The following is a 20636-nucleotide window of genomic DNA, read 5'->3' on the forward strand; positions in this document are numbered from 1 at the left end:
CTGGGTTTTTGTGGAGACTTCATTACATAGTTATGATTGACTAAGTCATTGCCTGCTTGCAGTTGATTCAAGTTCCAAAAGCACCTCTCCATTCTGGGGTCAGGTAGGAGAGGTTAGGAGGGTGGGGGGCTAGATAGTGGGACTAAAAGTTTCAACCTTCCAACCAGAGGGTGGGTCTCTTGATGACTAGCCCTCTTTCTTAGGTGCTCTCTGAAAGTCACTTCATTAACATAACAAAAGACACATTGATCACTAGCACTATTTAGGAAATTCCAAGGGTTTTTGGCAGCTATGTGAATTATGAACTATGAATGAAGAGCAAATATATCTAATAAATATGCTTTGATCAACTGAATGACCAAGTGTATATATTTTTATAAATCACAGTATCACAAAAGGCCTTTTAAAATTTGAACTTCAGTATGTTAGATATAAAGCCCATAATATTTTCCCAATATATTTGACATAGCATTTCATGAGACTGGTGTTATGTGGAACATATAATGTTGGTTTAGTGATCCTTAGTTACTGTTGTGTCATCTTCAACAAATTCCTAAGTAAAGATCCCCTACTATTATTATATATTGGATTGTAACCAGGAATAAATTTGCTATCTATATATATAAAAGCCTAATATGCTAATAGTCCCTCCTACTGTTTGACCACTTGACCAGTCGCTATGACATGCACTGACCACCATGGGGTAGATGCTCCGACCGGTAGGTTAGCTTGCTGCTGGGGTCCAGCTGATTGGGACTGGGCGAGATGGGCTGGATATGGCCTGGAGCCCTCCTGCAGTCCTCCCTGGCCCCGATCTTGCACCGGTGGGGTCCCTTGGCCTGTGCCCTCTTGCAATCCAGGACCCCTGGGGGGATGTCGGAGAGACACTTTTGGCCCAATCCCCACAGGCCAAGCTGAGGGACCCCACTGGTGCACGAATCTGTGCACTGGGCCTCTAGTACTTATATAAAGCTACCTATATTAATCTTAGTAAATGTTAAACCTGGACTGTTACTGTAACTTGATTTTTCTCTCAAAACTAGAGCTTACATGTTAAAAGTTTTTTTTAAGTATACTTCACAATCCAGCAGTTTCAGTTCCTATGTGAACCTAAGGAGCAGCCTGACCTTCAGGGACCTGGCAAACATGGACTGCACAGACACAGGAATTCATTGATTAAAAAAACAACAACAGATGGCCAACTCAAGGACACTGACCATGAAAATCCATATTGGGACCAGCAAGGACTGCCTGCATGTCCACAGTCCCTCCCTCGGGTCTCTTTCTTCTGCTTTCCCTCTCCCTCCTTATAAAAACCTCCACCTGCACTGAGTTCTTAAAATAATTTTTTGAGGACCGGGGAAAGTCCCCCATTTTCTTGAGATGATGGCATTCAAATAAACCTCTTTCCTTTTACCAGAACCTGTCTCATGAGTTTGGCTTTCCTTGTGGCAGGCAGAAGAATCTGGATTTTAGTTACACTATCTGGATTGAAGGGCTGAGTATGAACTATGTTCAAGGTTTTGGTATTCAGAGTCAATAACATCAAGTAACCACTCTCCTTATAGAATTCTCTCTTCATGGTACTTATTTCCATCTGGAGTGCTACTAGCTAGTCATTCCTCAGGATGCTCTTACTAAGCATGACCTCAAAGTGGGAATAGTCTACAGTGATATTTCTACTCCATAACACCCCTGGGCCGCTGAATAAATAAGCCCTACTTCATTTTTAAGGTTATCAGAGCAAGGAAACAGATGGGGAAAACAATGCCCCCGTAAACCATGAGAAGCCATAGTCTCAAGAATCTTTACACATTTATTTTTTCAGGTTAAAATATAAAAATGCATTTATACATTTCCTAGAGAATATAAAGGAGTCATGTTTTGAACAGGTAATTTTATTAATACAGTTTGTGACTCTCTCTCAGATCTTAAATATTGGTGGTTCTGGTCCACAGTGTTTTTTCTGGGCCTTTGATTTTTACTTTTATTTCTAACTAGAGGCCTGGTGCACGAAATTTGTGCACTTGGGGGGGGGGTCCCCCAGCCTGGCCTGTGCCCTGTCACAGTGTGGGAGCCCCGTGATTGATTGTCCCAAAGAGGTAGACCCCGCCCACCCATCTGGGGCTCCTCGATGGATTGCCCCAAAGAGGTAGGCCAGAGGCGGGGGTCCTGCCTCCACACTGCGCACAGCCAGAAGGCGGGACTCCCAGGACCCCCAGGCAGGGCTCACCTCACTGAGCCGGGGGACAAGCCAAGCCCTGCCCACCTGCATGCGCCCGCTGTGCACGCAGCCATCTTGTGATGGCATGAGGGCATCATGGCGTGACGACCACTTAGGCTTTTATTAGTAAGGATAGGGCTGCTTACGGCATTGCCTCCCAACATCTGAATTGGTTTTTAGTAAGGATTATGTAGAATTCTTCCTGCCTGACTACCTCAGCATCAAAGCCTAAAGATGCAATCAGAGCAGAGTAACAGTAGTAGCCTTTCCTTCCTAGAGGGGGCATTTGCACTTCTGAAGATAGCACACTGCTGCAGGCCCAGTAGTTCCTAGCTCTTCTGTTTGGCACAGGAATATTCCTTCTGGCTACTTTCTCACATGTACATTTCATAAAATTATTAAAAGTAGCATGAGGGCAACCAGAAACCCTATAATAACACTGACTTAAAGAGGATTAACACAACATTTATAGTATACAGTCCTAAATGAGGATATTTTTTAGAGTTTTGTTAATAAAAACAGTGTCACTGATTGTTATGGACTGAATTGTGTCTTTACCCCCGCTCCGCCCAAATTCATGTGTTGAATCCCTAACCTGCAATGTGAATGTATAATGGAGATTAGAGCCTTTAAAGAGGCAATTAAGGCAAAAAGGAGGTCAAAAGTGTGGGGCCCTGATCCAATAGAACTGCTGGCCTTATAAGAGGAAGAGACACTAAGAACGGCCCTGGGAGGTCACAAGGAGAGGGCAGCTATCAGGAGAAGGCGAGAGGATCAGGAGAAACCGAACCTATCGACACCTTGATCTTGGACTTCCAGCCTTCAAAACTATGAGAAAATACATTTTGGTTGCTTAAGCCTCTCAATTATGTGTGTTTTCTATGGCAGCCCTAGTAAAATGATACACTGACTGCGTTTCTTTTTTGCTGTGAGTCCTGGAAAAGTCAGAACCAAATGTAAAGTTCATAGTGACTATGCTACTAGTTCTCACAGTTCACATATTTTGTGACACAAACTTTTTTTTTTAAATGTCAATTTTATTAGCTTATTATTTGTTTCATTGTTTATGGTCTCAAAGCCTTTGTCGAAAAGAACCAGGGTACAAGGAAATAAATAAGAATTTAAATGAATGCTTTATAGTGTCAGGTTCTTCTCCAATGTTTCAAGCCTACCTCCTCAGTCTCCTGTGCTGGTCCCTTTCATTTCCCGGACCCTTTAATGCTGGAGTGCTGCCGGGCGCAACCCTTGTAGACCTTACCTTTATCCTGTGTAAACTCCCTGCATGATCTCAGTCAGACTCATGGCTTTAAACACCAGCTATATATCCATTTAGCCTAAACTTTCCCCTTGAACTCACACAGATATCCAAGTAGCTATTAAATATCTTTATTTGAATGTTTACTAGGCATCTTCTATTTAAGATGTCCAAAGCCAAGCCAGACTCCAAATCTTCCCATCCTGGTCTTCTCCATCCTGGTAAACACCAATTCTATCCTTCCCAGGCCCCAAACCTTAGAGTCACCCTTGACTTTCCTCTCTCTTACATCTGCTTTTCAATCTTTCAGCAAGTCCTGTTGGCTCTTCTAACAAAAAAATAGCTAAAAGCTGACCATTTTTAGCATCTTGCTTACCACCAAGTTGAAAACCACCTTCACCTCTCCCTTGGATTATTACCTCCTAAATGGTCTTTCTGCTCCTCTGTTTCCCTTTTGTAGCGTATTTTCCACAACAGCCAGAGCATCCTGTTAAAATGAAGTCGGATCAGATCAGTTCACTTCTCTGCTCCAAACCCTCCAAGGGTTTTCCCTCTCTCCCAGATTAAAAGGTGGTTCTTACAATCATCTATCAGGTGCCACAGAGACCTGCTTTGTTCGCTCTCTGACCTTAAACATTCCTCACTTGGTTCCAGCCACGCTGGCCTGCACTTGCTGCTGCTTCTGCCTGGAACGCTCCTCTCCAGGCTGTCTGCAAGGCTCACTCTCGTCTCCAAGTCTCCTTATCCCTTTATTAATCACCTATCACTTTAACAGAGAGGTTTGCCTTGTGGGATGCAGGTAAATGTTTAACAATTGGCTCTCCGGGAAAAAAAATGATGCTAATATGTACATTGGAACACAGTTTTAAGTTTCATCTGTGTAATTGACATTTTATTCATCATTTTTTGAAGTTTAGGTTGGCTATTAACACACAATAAACCAAACCCTGATTAGTTGCATTTGTTGAATTTCCTGGTGTACATATTCCCACCCTGACCAGTTTGAGGCAACTAAACTGATGTCCCTCAAGGTGGAGGTTGCAGTGGTAGGTAGCACACACCATGATGTAGCATTTCTACCAATAGATACAATAGACACAAGTACCTCAGGACCATGGATACCAGTAAAATCTAATAAAATAGTTAGGAAATGATGAGTTTTAAGTATTTATTAACTTTGTTTCTATAAAATTTAATTTTAAGTTGATATAATTTAATTTTTAGTGATGACAATGTTTTACAACTGGCTTACAAATTTCTTGTACCCTAATTGGTTTTCATGAGCTGACAGGAGCAGGGTCTGGCATACCACTGGCCACTTCTCTGATCACCCTATATAAATAGCTTTCCCCTCCGTCACTCTTTATTCCCCTTATCCAACATTAGTTTTTTCCATTAGCATTTAACACATTGCACACACACATACATCTTTCTTTTTTCCCTTCCTTTAGCATTTGAGCTAGATAAGGCTAGGTACATTGCTCACTTTGTTTACCTCTCTATCTCCAGTGCTTAGAACATGCACTGAACATTATTTAGGTGCTTATTTATTGGAGGAATGAATGAGTTTAAAAATATCTTGTTCAAATTGGATATTAGCCTATTATTAAAAAAATCAAACACCTGGGAATCAGAATAATAATGTCTGCAATAGCTGCAAACAACGGTTACATGCAGCTCATCTAATTCTCACAACTTCCCTATGAGGCAGGTGCTATTGTTATTACCATTTTATTGATGAGGAAACTGGGCCCAGAGCTGCCCAGTGACAAACAGCAGATAAAGAACACTGCCAGAGTTCATACTGTGGACATTTGGTTCCCAAAACAGCACTTGCAAAAAATATCTTGTTTAAGTTTTCTTTTTTTTTAATTATGGAAAATTAAAGAAAGTGGAAAAATTAGATAATATAAGATAATGAACCCTAAATATCTATCATCTAACTTCAATATTGATGAACTCCTGGTCAATTTCTTATCATTTATGATTCCTTCCTCAATAGATTATTTTGAAGAAAATCCATATCATCATCTATTAACATTTCAATGCTTACCTCTAAAAGATACATATTAAAACCACATTCTGGTTGAAAATTTGGTGCCATCCATTTTTGGCCCAAAGTTTGTTGGTCAGTTACTTAATTTTTCTGAAACAGAGTTTCCTCATCTGCAAAATGAATATACTAATTTTTCTCAGATTTGTTTGAGGATTAAATAAGACAATATATTCAAAACACTTTGTTACACTACAAAGCACGATATAAAGGTTGAGTTTTCAACTCATGTGGCATTCATCTCCCACAATGAGTTACTGACACAGTTAAAGTGTCCACATCAAAGCCTGGTTTGGTGAGTACATACAAAGCATGACCTGCTTTCCCCAGCCATGTGGTTTCCAAAATAACACCATGCCTCATAAATATGCCAGAGAGTCAGCAGTCACATGGAACACATAAGTCCTTGCAAGACTGTAAAACCTTAAGGGAAAACAAAGTATTGCTTTTATATTGTGGTAAAAAGGCGCTATTGAAGATCCTAAATATTTACAAGAACCTACCACAACTTGCTTCTCAAACAGGTGTCTGAACATTTCTAGATGGATGTAGCAATGCACAAGGGTGAGAGAGATGGCACGACAAGCCTTGGCACAGCTTAGTGGAACCTCATCCTACCATGAATAATATGGAACATTCTTTTAAATGATAATAATAATATCAACCTACACTTGTGTAGTTCTTAATATATGTCAGGCACTGTTCTAAATGTGCAACATATATTAATTCATTTAATACTCACAACAACTCTATGAGGTAGGTACAATCATTACTTCCGTCTGGATGATGGGGAAACAGAGGCACAAAGAGGTTAAGAACGTTGCCAACATTACATGACTAGTAGTGGGGAAGCCAAGATTTAAACTCATGTGTTTGGCTTTAACCTGTGCTACCACCATTCTATCTCTCTCTCCTCTCAAAACAAATCAACATAGCATTATTTTTCAAACAGCTGGCTATTCAAGTACTCTCTTTATAACTTAAAAAGTATATATAACTGACATATGCCACTGTATTAGTTTTAGGTGTACAACATAATGACTTGATTTATGTATATATTGCAAAACAATGACCATAATAGTTTAGTTAACAGCCATCACCACGCATAGGTACAATTTTTTCCCCTGTGATGAGACCTTTTAAGATTTACTCTCTTAGCAACTTTCAGATATACAACACAGTATTGTTTACTGTAGTCGCCATGTAGCACATCATGACCTCAGGACTTACCTATCTTAAATCTGGAAGTTTGTACCTTTGGGCCACCTTCACACATTGTAAAAAAAAAAAAAAAAATCCATGAAATCAATGGCTTGGTTAGCCAGTCATATTTTCTCCTAAGACACATCTGAAAATAAATTCACATTTACTAAAATAAAAATTTCATTCTAGATGATGCAATTGATCATGATCTTGGTCACGTTGTTTTTATGGGGTAGATAGCAAAATGGGAACAAATTGATAATTAAAATATCAAAATTTGAACTTATGGCAAGTAGGTTGTGTAGAGTTAGGCCTCTGAACCCTCTGGACACATTCTTCTGCCATCAGGTATGTAGGTGAGAAGTTTGAAATAAACTGCTTAAGGAATGAGGCGTAGGAAACGTAAAACAAAATCTAGGGACACATATTGGTAAACAGCGAGTATTAATCATGGGGTTTCTCAGGAGACATATTATTTTCCGACATTAGGGGTGCACCCTGAGTAAGATACAATCTTTGTTTTCAAGTACCTCACAGCCTACTGGGCAAGACAGACCTGTTGATATTCTTAAGCAATGTGATATGGAGGCTGAGAGCCGTTTGAAGATGGTGATAAGTTGATAGAGTAAGAGAGTTAATGCTCTGCCTGGGAGAATTAGAGAAGGCTTATTTATGACTTTTAGAGAAGATCTGAACCTTGCAAAAGAGAAGGAAGAGAAAAGCTTAATAGTGCCAGCCCATTTCCAATCCCAGAACATATTTACTGAACAATTGTATAGAGGAGAAAAACAGAGGCTCAGGGACCTATACCAATATGTGCAGAATGTATCTCCATACCTAGGTCTGTCTCCAAAAAAAAGCACAAGCTCCCTTGACTGCATCCTAACACTTAAAAAATATTTTTATTGATTTCAGAGAGGAAGGGAGAGGGAGAGAGAGATAGAAACATCAATGATGAGCGAGAATCTTTGATCGGTTGCCTCCTGCATGCCCCCCCGCTGGGAATCGGGCTCAAAACCCGGGCATGTGCTCTTGACTAGAATCGAACCTGGGACCCTTCAGTTCGCAGGCTGACACTCTAGCCACTGAGCCAAACCAGCTATGGCTACATCTAACACTTTTACATATAAGAATTGGGTTGGAACAAGAACTGTGTTTGCTTTAGGATTCTATCATGTTTGGGCATGTTTTGTGAAGAAATGGCATCAGGCCACCAAGGTTCCTTGACACTGAGGCAGTGTAATATGCTGTTTAGGAAGCAGCATATTTAACCTATAAAACCCTAGAAGGTGGAGAAGAATGCATATTGTACTTCAAGGTTTTGGGGTCTGAAAAGCACATTTAATGCTGGGCTCTGTCACTTACCAACTATGTGATACGAGCTAATTCATTTAATTTCTTGACGCCTTTGTCATTTTATCTGTAAAATTGGTGGCACCACCTATTCTGAGAATGGTCATAAGGATTAAATTAAGTTATGCATATGTAAAAAACATTCTGGCAACAAAGAACTTCACAGAAATAGCTCATCATGTGAAAAGAAAGTTCACAGTGTTGATGTGAATAAGTTTGGTTTGAGACTGGTCAGCCAGTGTTTGAGGGGAGGAATTATCCCTTACTAGTAGTTTAAGTTCCTTAGACTAAATTCCAATGAACGGAGAACAAGTGAAAATCCAAAGAGCGGAGATATCTAGGGTGCAAATGGCAATGACAGTCATGCCAATAGCTACAGAAGAAAGGAGTTCTTGGGGGCACACTTGCCCTCCTGCCCCCATGGCAGTCATTCAGTGTAGACTTCAGTGGATTACAGCAGAGCGCACGCCTTGGTGTGGGGCAGTAGAGATCTCAGTAGATGCTGTCATCCTGGCTACTGCTTTAGAGGTCAAGGACACTGGGAACATCACTAACATCACTTCAATGAGCCAGAACAGAAGAGAGCCATTGAAAGAACAGTTAGAAGAACACATTCTTAATTTTGGGGGAGGCTCAGTTTTCCACAGAACATGCTGGGACAGAACCAGAAAAATCCTGATGCCTGATTGCCATTTTAAAAAAAAATGTTCTGGGAAACACATTTTCCATTTGAGTGATAGTGGAAGGGAAGGAACTGAGAAAACTCCTAACAATAGAAATGAACAAGTAAGTGTAATGTTCAGCATGGGCAAGTGTAATGGTCAGCGTCCAGTAATGACTGAGAGGAAATATGATTTCAAGGTAAAGAATTCTGAGATGTCAATTTGAATTCAAGGATGTAGATTTTTATTTAATCACTCACTGGGTTGCTTTAATACAAGACAAGTAGAATATTGGATATTATTAGGAAACTTACTAGAATGATGAAAAACAGCATCATTTTCTTTTACTCAAGAAACCAGTGTTTTTAGCAACATATTCAAGAAAGACAATAACTCTAAAAGTAAATAAATAAGATTCAGTAGGGCAAAGGTAATTAAAAATTACAGAATGAAAAATTTCCACATAGAAGCAGATTTGAAAGAATAGGATTCTGAGGTGGAAAAGGCCCAGAAGGAGATAGGATCAAAGTCTGTTCCACAATGTGTACGTGGATGGGGGAAAGGTGGACCTGGTCATCAAATCCCTACATTCCAGCGTTATTCGGTAATCACTAAAGCTTCAAAAGGTTATTTCAGGGCAAATAAAGGGGAAAATTTTAAAAATGCATCATCTACATGCAGAATTCATCCTGAAAGAATGAACAGTTTGAACATTTAAACAGAAAATTTAAAATTTACAAGAGCATGATAATCAATTTGTAATAAACATTTAGGCAGCTGGGGTGTTTTTCAAAGTTTTTCATGTTGACACATGGAGAACAAGTAACATGGTCTCTACCTGTCCACATACGGAATTGGGGGTATTTCGCTGGATGGTATTCCCCCTCTCCCCCATTTTGTTAGAGAATTGAAATGGCTTGACATTTTACTGCTTCATATGTTAGAGGCTGAGTTAAAAATGTGAACCTGATTTTTGACTTCCATTTTAGGATAACTTCAAGGAACAGTGCCTTGAAATGAAAATGTTGTTGATATTTTGAATTATAATTGTTAACAATATTAACAACAACAATAGACTTTGTCTTTTAGGTTAAATCACCCTCTTATGTAAAGAAAAGCACTCTATTCTTAAGCAAATCATAGGCCTCAGTCTGAGAACAACTTGTTAGGCCATTCTTAATGTGATATTTTAGTCTATAAATAAACAGAGGGTTTCACATATCTTTATTGCTCTAGTATAAACTTTACATAATAGTAACACAAAACTGAGCGTAATTAATCTCTTCCAGTAAAAGTATTTTAGAAATTTTCCATTGCCCAATACCTTCCCATAATGGAAAATACACCACATGGGAGGTATGTGTAAATATTTGATTCGTGTTTTACTGATTTCAGTGTCACAACCTATCAATCATTAACACTTCAAAAATCATATACCTGCTTGGTTGTTTCCAAAGTACATTTTTTCTCTAAAGGATCTTTTAGAGTTTAGCATTAGAGGCCTCTGGTGAGCACCTACTGTAATATTTTAATTTCACAGGCAGTGAAACAGACCAAGAGTGTTGGAGTGACTTTCACAAAGTCTTCCATCCAACCTTAGCTGTCTCCCGGGCCCACAATCTTCAGGCTCCTAACTCAGTGCTCTTCTCTAAGGAGAGTTATTGCTCACCCTGTGTTCTGAAGGAAGGTATATAGAGATACAACACTGTCATACTTGTGGACATGGAGATGAAGACATTTAGAAAACTGTAGGCACAGCATTTGTTCCCAGTGCTATTACATGTGGTCACTTCTTAAAATTAAATGATAGCCTCTGTAGAAAAAATTGTTGGAATATTAGCTCATTGTTTTACTACTATTAAACAAAATAAATAAAGGTTCCTAACCTAGTGCTAGGCATGTGATCAGCATGTAAAAGTGTTAGTTAAATTTGATAGTGACTTATTGTATTTATTTTTGACATTCAATATTATTTTATATTAGTTTCAGGTGTGCAGCATAGTGGTCAGACAATTATATAATTTATGAAGTGGTCCCCCTGATACTTCTAGTACCCACCTGAATAGTTATTACAATGTTATTGACTATATCTCTATGGTGTACTAATTGTGATTTAAAAAAATTAAAAATTCTAACTAGAAAAACATGTGGATTATTTCATTGCTAGCATATATATTTTAGAAAGTATAAACACATTTATAGGATGACAAATAATTTAGTCTGAAAAAAAAATCAGTCAAGCCAGCAATTTGGTGTAGTGTGGGCTAAGCCACCACCTTCCACGTATTCACGATTTTAATGGTCTTGGTCTCCAGAGGTAATAGGGGAGTGCTGATATTTGGGCTACAGTCCTAGTAGAGTTAGGCATTTTGGCTTTTGAATAAACATTTGTATTGAAGGCTGTTTTCTCCGCATTCAGGTGGAGAAGCAGTATGATTTCCTGAGTAGAAGTTAAGGGACTCTAAACTCTTCTGTTGAAATATGTGCTCAGGGTAAAGCATATAGAACTCCTCAGAAAAGCCAGCAGCAATGTGTTGGGGCCTGACCTATTTGCCCAGTAACTGTTTCCTCCCTTCTCTGCTTTGATGAAAGGAATTCTATAAAGAGCAGCTTCCAAACCCCTGTTCTTTGGCCAGTGCCAGAGCTGATGGCTTCTTATCATCTTTTAAGTCTCTCAGGAGAAGGGGCAATGAGCCATGCAGTCCAAGCTCAAGCTCCAAGCACCTGCTGTAGGATGAGGAGGTTCCACTGAGTTTGTAGGGCAGTGTGGCATATTCCAGGAAACGCTGCTCACAGTGTCAATCACTTCTGAGACATAAACTAATAACTGATGTGAAGACGGTGCTGTTGGTGGGGATGCTGTGGCTTAGTCCCTTAAATAAAATGAAAAATCTTCTTGCAGAGGTTTTGGCCTTAAACCTGTTATCTGTCAATACATAAATTATTAGTTTATCTAAGCAGAAATTAGTTGACATACAACAACAACAAAAGTAGGTATCTATAGATAAGCCATAAGAAAATGTATCTTTTTTTGGGGGGGGGTGGGAGAGGGTCCCAGAACCAATTCAGGGAAACCAAGGGTTCAATCTACATTTTTATTTTCCTTGTGAAAAATGCTGATAGTCTAATTGGGTAGCATGGTGGTGATGGAAAAAAGGACATATTATTGGGATATTTTACTTATATTGGAGTGCAAATAAAAAACCTTTTCACTGGAGAGATTGTGACCTGGGCATATTTGAGAAGTAGCATCAGGAGAAGAAGGCTGAGAGCGTTGGAAACAGGCTGGGTGGGGAGGCAGTGCAGGGTAGTGTTGAACAGGGTGGGAAGAGAGGCAGTACAGGGTCACCTTGAGCGCTCTATCTTGGTTTCCTCACATGTAAATTGGAGATGAGAACAGTACCTAGTTTATAGTTTGGTCTGAAGATTAAGTATAATGGCATGTGTTGGTTAAAATAAAAGAACAAAACAATATAACTGTTTTAAATGTAAAAACAGCTTCTAAATACTTGAAGTAAAACACAGGTAGAACTGAAAAGAGAAATACATAAATCACAATTGTAGTTGGAGATTTCAACCCTCTCTTAATAATTAATAGAACAAATAGAAAATCAGTAAAGACATAGGAGACTTGAACAATACAATGAACTCGATCTATTTAATATTTATGGAATACTTCATGTAACAGCAGCAGAATATATATTCTCTTCAAATGCACATATAACATTCACCAAGACAGGCCACATTCTAGGTTACAACAGGAATCTCAATAAATTTAATTGGATTCAAATGAAATAATACAAAGCATGTTCTCTGGCTACAATAAAATTAAAATAGAAATTAATAACAGAAAGATATGGAAAATCCCCAAATATTTGAAAATTAAATAATACACTTTAAATAAAACATGGCTCAAGCAAGATCCCACATTGGGATTATAAAATATTTTGAACTGAATTAAATACAAATAAAATACATCAAGATTTGTTGGTGTAGCCAGAACAGTACATGGTGGAAATTTTTTTTTGCAGTAAATGGTTGTATTAGAGAAAAAGAAAATGTCAAATCAATGATCTAAGCTTCAATCTTAAGAAACTAGTGAAAAAGAAAAATTTTAGCCCAAAGTAAGCATTAAGAAAGGAAATTCTAAAAATAAGAGAAGGAATTAGTGATGTAGTAAGTAAAGAAATAAAAGAAAAATCAATGGAAATAAACACTTATGCTTTACAAGGGTCAATGAAACTGATAAATCTGTAGTCTGACTGAGAAGAAAAAAAGGGAGAGAAGAAAGAATCTATACTAATAAAAGGGTAATATGCTAATTAGACCGGGTCAACTGGACATCTTCCGGTTGTCTGGTCCTCCTTCCGGACAAAGCCACGGTGGTGGGGGCTGAGGCAGAGGTGGTTAGGGGTGATTAGGTCGGCAGAGGAGAGCAGTTAGGGGTGATCAGGCCAGCAGGGAGAGCAGTTAGGGGCAATCAGGCAGGCAGGCAGGTGGGCGGTTAGGAGCCAGTGGTCCTGGATTGCAGTTGGACATCCCCTGAGGGGTCCCGGATTGGAGAGGGTGCAGGCCAGGCTGAGGAACGCCCCCCCAGACCCCCCCCCCGCACGGATTTCGTGCACTGGGCCTCTAGGACTCCAATATTAGGAATGAACTAATAGACATTACAGCAGCTACAGGTGCTTTAATAGGCATAAATAAAGGAATATTATGAATAATTTTGTACTAATAAACTTGGAAAGTTAGATAATTAGGCCAATTCTCTTGAAGTCACACACCACAAAATTTCATGCAAGAAACAACAGAAAACTGGAGTAGTTCTAGTTTTATTTATTAAAAACTACAAAAGTTATAATAAAACTCTGTTCTATGAAGAAAATCCCAGACCCGGTGGCTTCATTAGTGCAATCTACCAATTATTTGATTTAAGGATGAACTAAAACTAGTTCTCCACAAGCTCTTTCATAAAATTAAGATGGGACCATGTCCCAACTCATTTTATGAGGCCAGCATTACTCTGATAAAGGCATTCCAGTATTCCTCATTAACTTAGATGCAATGTAAAAATTAACAAATTATTAGAAAATTGAATATAGTGATAAACATAATACATCATGACCAAATGAGTTTGTTCTAGGAATTCAAGTTTACTAGTAGTTTAAATTTTGAAAAATCAATTACTATATCATGTCAATAAACTAAAATATCAGATAATTATTTCAATGGATGCATAAAATATATTCATGTATATTTCTTTGTATGTTGCTCTTTTAAAATAACTTTGGTTTTTGGAATTTTAAATTTATTTCAGTTAATGAATACTTCTCAAATTGTATTATATAAACAGGCTGTCATCCCCTGTCCCTTTTAATTTTTGATTTTTGCTTTCCCGAAAGAACCACTTTCAATTCTTTTAGCTGTTTCTTTTGGTATTTTTATTTGTAGATAACATCCTTCTTAAGGATTTAATGTTTTAGTTTTTGACATTATCTATTGCTTTGCTAAGAAAGGCGATGATTTCTCTCTCTCCCTCTCTCTCTTTCTCTCTCTCTCTCTCTCCCTTAAACACACACACACACACACACACACACACACACACACACACACAAACATTTTAAGATACTTCTCTATGTTTCAGATCCCCTAAAAAATATAATTATACTTTTTAAAATTCAGTCAATAATCTGTGTTTATATTATTACTAGAGGCCTAGTATATGAAATTCATGCATGGGGGGGTGGGTGGAGGGCTGTGGGGGGAGGTCCCCCAGCCCAACCTACACCCTCTCCAATTTGGGAGCCCTCAGGGGATGTGCTACTGACAGCTTGGGCCCACCCCCCATGGTTCTCTGCTCTCTGCAGGGCCTGCCTGCTCCACACCACCAGGATGGGCAAGCAGGCCCTGCTGGGTGCTGCCTGTGGCCCCAATTGCCTGCTCCCTGGTCTCCGCGGAGACAGCCCAGCAGGCCCTGCTGGGTACTGTCTGCAGGTCGCTGCCGCCACCGCCCAGCAGGCCCTGCTGGGTGCTGCCTGTGGGCCTACTTGTCTGCTCAGGGATCGCCATGGCAACCGCCCAGCCGGCCCTGCTGGGTGCTACCTGTGGCCCCGATTGCCTGCTCTCCAGTCTCCACGGCGACCACCCAGCAGGCCCTGCTGGGTGCTGTCTGCGGCCCGCTTGCCTGCTGGGCTCACGTTGCTGGGGTGATGCCACCAGCGTCCTGCCCAGCCTCTATGGGCACCGCCATTTTGTTGTGGAGTGATAGTTAATTTGCATATTACTCTTTTATTAGATAGGATGTGACTATTATCTACTGCTAAATTACATACTATACTATACTTACATATTTTGTTCAACTTCTTGTATTTCTAGGAGTTGGCATTTTTGAGAATTAGCTTTGTTTCTATTGTTTTTTTATGATTTGATCACTAATTCATCCCCAAATTCTATCTATAGACTAAAAGAAATCTCTTTGAGTAGCTTGCACATCAGATATTGATTTTTTTTTTCTGGGTGATACTCTTTCTTCTTGATCCAATTTGGGGTTGTTGCTTTTTAGGTATTTTGAACAACTTTCATCTTGGTATTTTATTCATCATTATCCTAGGTATTTCTTTCCCATCTTTCTTTCTTGTCTTTGTTTTTTCCTTTTATGTCCCCTGCATCATTGTTGAATCTCCTGTTCTCTGCTATCCCTGTGGGTTTATCCATTTATATTTTGGTAACTGTCATTTTATAGCTATTTGGGTAAAAGTGAAGATAAAAATGTGGGTTCAATATATCTTGTCACTGAACCAAATTTGTTAACTTTTCATAGATTTGGTTTGAAATACTCCAGAAAGTTGTTCCTTTGACTCATGCTGAAAGATACTTAATCCTCCATGAAATATTCAGTAAATGAGGATGAAGCCAGGGGAGATTTAGGTATAAGCTAAGTTTTAGTGTTTTTTTTTTTAATATATACAAATCTGAATTGCTGATTCTCTGATATAGGAATTTAAGGTGTCTAGATCTCCTCTTGTATTTGGTGAGTATTTTCCAAGTTATATTATTTTCCCCTAGCACAACAAAAAACATTTAGGACATTGTGAAATGGCATAGTGAGACAGTAAGGCTCTATATTTGCACAGTGCTTTTATCCTGAAGGTTTGCCAAGTACTTTGTAACTGGAAGAAGAGATTGTTTTGTTCTCAATTTAAAAGCATCTCATTCTGAGATGAAATATTACCTTATGTACAGCTATACAAAATAATAGTTTAATGAAAGAAACATACATTTGGAGACCAATGAGAATCAAATGACTACTGCCAATTTTTTTTGAATGATCACAGCTGAATAGGCTCTTTGAATTTCTTGAAGAATGGCATCTAAAGTCTAATGGGCAACTTAGTTGGATTTCTTAGCTTGAGTTAGGGATAAATGCCATTATTTAATTATCAATAATTTGCTTATAGCATTCTTATACCTGAAACCAGCATCTATAAACTAACTCAAATATGTAGGGAGTTCCACAAAGATTGTTCAGAGGTTAGAGGCATAAATAAGCAAAAGATTTTGACATGAAAAATATTACTTATAATATTTATTTTCTAAATAAATATTTTCCAATGGTTTCCAAAGTAATAGAAACCCTAAGATTGTAACAAAAATATTCATATACATGTCTTGAATTTTTAAAAATCCTGAATAAATCCTAAGAAAATAAAGTCAAATAAGGTGGTAAAAGCAGATGTTCTATTTTGTAGACTACCATTTAAATTCTAAATAGAGTGACACCGCTTATTTAGTAGCCATACTTTTGGCATCCCCAACCCAAACCTGTAGCTGAGAACCTGAAAATAAACATAAAAAGCTTCTGAGTGGTGTTGTATGTATCAATGGATTTCTGATGACTGGCTTTGTATATAGGTATAAACCCTGTGGATAAGCAGGAATAAGCATGGCAAAAAAAAAAACCCACAACAACAACAACAACAACAAAAAGCACAAAAACCCAAAAAACTTGTACTTTATTTGTGGTAGGGACATGTCAGCCCTCACAAATGGAATATCACATTTAGCAGATATTCCATTTCACAACTGTTTATAAAAAAGAAAAGGCTGCTATTGGTAGGCATATGAATAGCAGAGTCTACACTATTTTAGAAAGATTTCAAAAAACAAACAAATCTGTTTTGCTCACTACTATTAAGTGGAAAAGTAATTCTTATTAACTTCACTTTTTCTACATAAACTGAATTTTTCTTGGGTCAAATAAAATCCCCAACCAACATCAAGTTAACATCCAGCATTAACTGCAAAGTTCAAGGTCATGTTAACAATGTACCAAAACTTTTAGATGTAGGGAAACTCATGAGTCCTCCATTTTTTCTGCTGGTAGATGTTGGCAATCGGGAATCAGAGAAGCTGTGGAAGATGTTGCTTTTCCTCTTAGCATGGCCCTAACCAACACAGCTTAGGTTTTGTGCCCTGAACCCAGAGTCAGGCACTTGGCCAGGACTTGACCCTGGAGGCCTGATTTAGTTGCTTTCTAGTTCCACCACTTACTAATTGTGTGGCCCAAGGCAATGTGGTTATTCTCTCTGAACTTCTGTTTATTCATCTCTAAAATGGGGATAAAAATGCCTGTCTTGCCTTACTCACAGGGCTATTTGCAAGGATCAAATGGAATAATATAGGTGAAAGTACATTGTAGACTGCAAAGCTTTCTATAACAATAAGGTATTATTATCTACTTACTAGCAGAAATGTATTTTGACAGACATTGAGTTAGTTGAAGGGCAATAAAAAATGAAAAAGACACAATCACACAGGTTGCTTTTAAACTATCTCTAATTGTAAATTATGTGTAGTAGACAGTGTTAGGCAGCCACTCAATCCCCATATCTCTGCTGTTTGGTTTTTTTTTTGTTGTTGTTACTCTAATTATACATTCATCCATGGTGGCATGTGCCCAACTCCTGGCAATGGATCATATTTTGCCTGAGTCAGTATGGCTTTCCTGTCCCTATATTTCCAGCCTCTGTCGCAGTTAAAGGTCTCTGTGTATCAGTCTGAGTCCTGGCATGAAAGAGAATTTTACTCAGATGGTCAAATAAAAACATTTTAATGAAGAGTCCATTTACGGAGATGTGGGAAGGGTTAAAAGTATCAATAAGGCATCCAGAGACCGGCTATAGCAAAGGGCTGTTACCATCCCAAGACCTGAAAAGGCAAGCGATAGAGTGTTGTTACCAGAGCCCAGAGAGCTGAAGCCATGGAGGAGGGTGCCCAGCTGGAGCTGCGGTTATGGGAGGTGTGGCCCCTGCCAGTGCTGGAAGGGGACAGAGGGAGGAACAGGGAAGGAATCCTCTCAACCCTCACCCTCCAATCTTTGCTCAGGTCCCTCAGTTGTCCAAACTCATCAGGAGCCTGAGGCAAAGGAGCTCATCATGTAGGTATAAGAGGAAGCCTGTTGTTGACATTTCTGGAAAAATTTAGCTTCTCTGATAAAAGGGTTCAGGTATGGATGGCATTTCCCCTTACCCTTTCCTTCCTTGCTCGAATGAAGATGGCCAAAGGGCATCATCAATTATCTTACAATCATGAGGCGACAGGCATGAAGGTGAAGGACAAGGGTCAGAGCGGAATCATAGGAGCCTGGGTCTCTGGTGGCATCGTTAAGCAGGTGAATCAGCTCCTGCTACCACTGTCTTCAACTTGTTTTGTAAGTGATTTCTGAGCCTCTTTATCTGGTTCAAGTCCTACATGATATAGCATATTCCTTTCATAGATCTTGCTTACAGCTGGTTTGAGGAAACACAATAAAAGATGTCTTATTAAAAAAGATCTCAAAGAAGCGAAGGGGAAAGGATTCTCATGATTGAGAAAATAAAGATATGGCATCTGGGTTTATGTAATCCCAACATTCAAAGAGTGAACCTTGCATCCAGTGCCATATTTTTATTACTTTTGTCTAATTTTTTTTTATCCTTACCTGAGGATATGTTTTCATTGATTTTAAAAGAAAAGATTTATGTTATTTTAGAGAGAGTGGAAGGGAGAGGGAGAGAGAGAGGGAAACATCGATGTGAGAAAAACCTCAATCAGCTGCCTCCTGCAGGCCCCCACTGGGGATTGAGCCCACAACCCAGGCATGTGTCCTGACCAGGAATCAAACCAGTGACCTTTTGGTTCATGGGATGATGCTCAACCAACTGAGCAATACTGGCTGGGCTGTTGGGGAGCATTCGAGACTTGGTTGGAAAGTTTGTAAGGAGGACGTTCTGAGACAAGGGAAGTGTGCGGAAGGCCACCTGACCTGTTTATTGGAATTCCGACTTAGGGGAGTGCCGAAGGCGGTGCCCCTAATTATTCCTTGACCTTTCCAAACAAGTCTGTGCAGGTGCAGACCCCTTGGGTGTTTACTGGAATCCTTATACTTAATCTTTGGGTGACCTTGCTTAAAGGACATTACAAAAAAATGTGTCCTCCCAATATTACTTACCTTACTGATTGTATCTAAAATATAAACTTTATCTCAAACTGCTGCTACAATAAAAGCCTAATGAGGCAGGCAATCGAGGCTGCCTGGTTTCTTTAGCCAGGCTGTTCCTTAGCCCTCTCTTTCACAGCAAATGCTGTGTCAGAGTAATCCATTCATCCATCGCTCAGGATCTGCTGGTCAGTCTTGGCACTGGGCTATGTGTTTTTTAAAAAATTATTATTATTGCTTTTATTGATTTCATTGAGGAAGGTAGAGGGAGAGAGAGATAGAAACATCAATGATGAGAGAGAATCATTGATTGCCTGCCTCCTGCATGCCCCACACTGGGGATGAAGCTGCAAACCGGGCATATGCCCAGACCAGAATCAAACCATGACTTTCTGGTTCATAGATTGACAGTCAATCACTGAGCCACACCGGTCGGGCTGGGCTATGTTTTTATTGATTTTAAAGAGAGAGGAAGGGAGGGAGGGAGGGAGAGAGAGAGAGAGAGAGAGAGAGAGAGAGAGAGACATCAATTAGTTGCATCCTGATCAGGGACCAAACCCACAACCTGGGTATTTGCTCTGACAAGGAATTGAACCTGCAACCTTTTGGTGTGCAGGAAAATACTCCAACCGAGCCACCCAGCCAGAGCTACTTTTGTCATACTTTTTCTACTTGTAATACCTGCTTGATAATTGTCTTTCTTTTACACTTTTCCAACAAGTATTTATTATGAGTTAAGCCATATTTCAAGATCTCAGGATGGGATATACCCAGATCCCCCTTCACCTTCCTGGGAAAAGTGTGGAGGACAGAGGAGAGGCGGGGTGGAGCTAGTTCAGATCTTTTCAGGAAATGTGCCTTCTGCCCCGTGATCATCCCAGGCAGACATCCAGGACATGGCAGAGGGACTAGTTCACCTACTGGTACCACTCACACATGGAGACATCACCCATTTCAGTGGTCATTGTCTCCTCACAGCAGTGGAAGTCCAGCTAATTCTGCCAACAGTTCCTGGTCTGGTCTGGTTAGGGAAGGGGTTGTCAAGAAGGGCAGTCTGCTAGTTCTTGATTGGGGTCTTGTTGTCTTCTGTCATGTTGCTGACTCCTAAAGATGTCCCTGAAGTAGCTCACTGCTCAATGTGTTGATGATTGTCTTTGATTAGACAATCTATACTGTTGGGACCATGCCTGGCTATGCTGACTGCAATTCCTCATATAGTACCTAGCAAAGAGTGTGCTCCCAGTAAATAGTTGCTGACTTAAATAAAAAATTTCCAGAATGGCCCTAACCAGTTTGGCTTAGTGGATAGAGCATCGGCCTGCAGACTGAAGGGTCCCAGGTTCAATTCCAGTCAAGAGCATGTACCTTGGTTGCGGGCACATCCCCAGTAGGTGGTGTGCAGGAGGCAGCTG

The 20636-nt window shown here is 39.5% G+C and overlaps 1 pseudogene; it reads right to left on the reverse strand.

The window, feature by feature from the left end:
• Window positions 1-20059: 20059 nt before the first annotated feature.
• Window positions 20060-20317, reverse strand: LOC102243346 (annotated as a pseudogene).
• Between the last annotated feature and the right edge of the window lie 319 nt (window positions 20318-20636).

This window comes from Myotis brandtii, unplaced genomic scaffold (assembly GCF_000412655.1).
Source record: "Myotis brandtii unplaced genomic scaffold, ASM41265v1 scaffold904, whole genome shotgun sequence".
Taxonomy (NCBI): domain Eukaryota; kingdom Metazoa; phylum Chordata; class Mammalia; order Chiroptera; family Vespertilionidae; genus Myotis; species Myotis brandtii.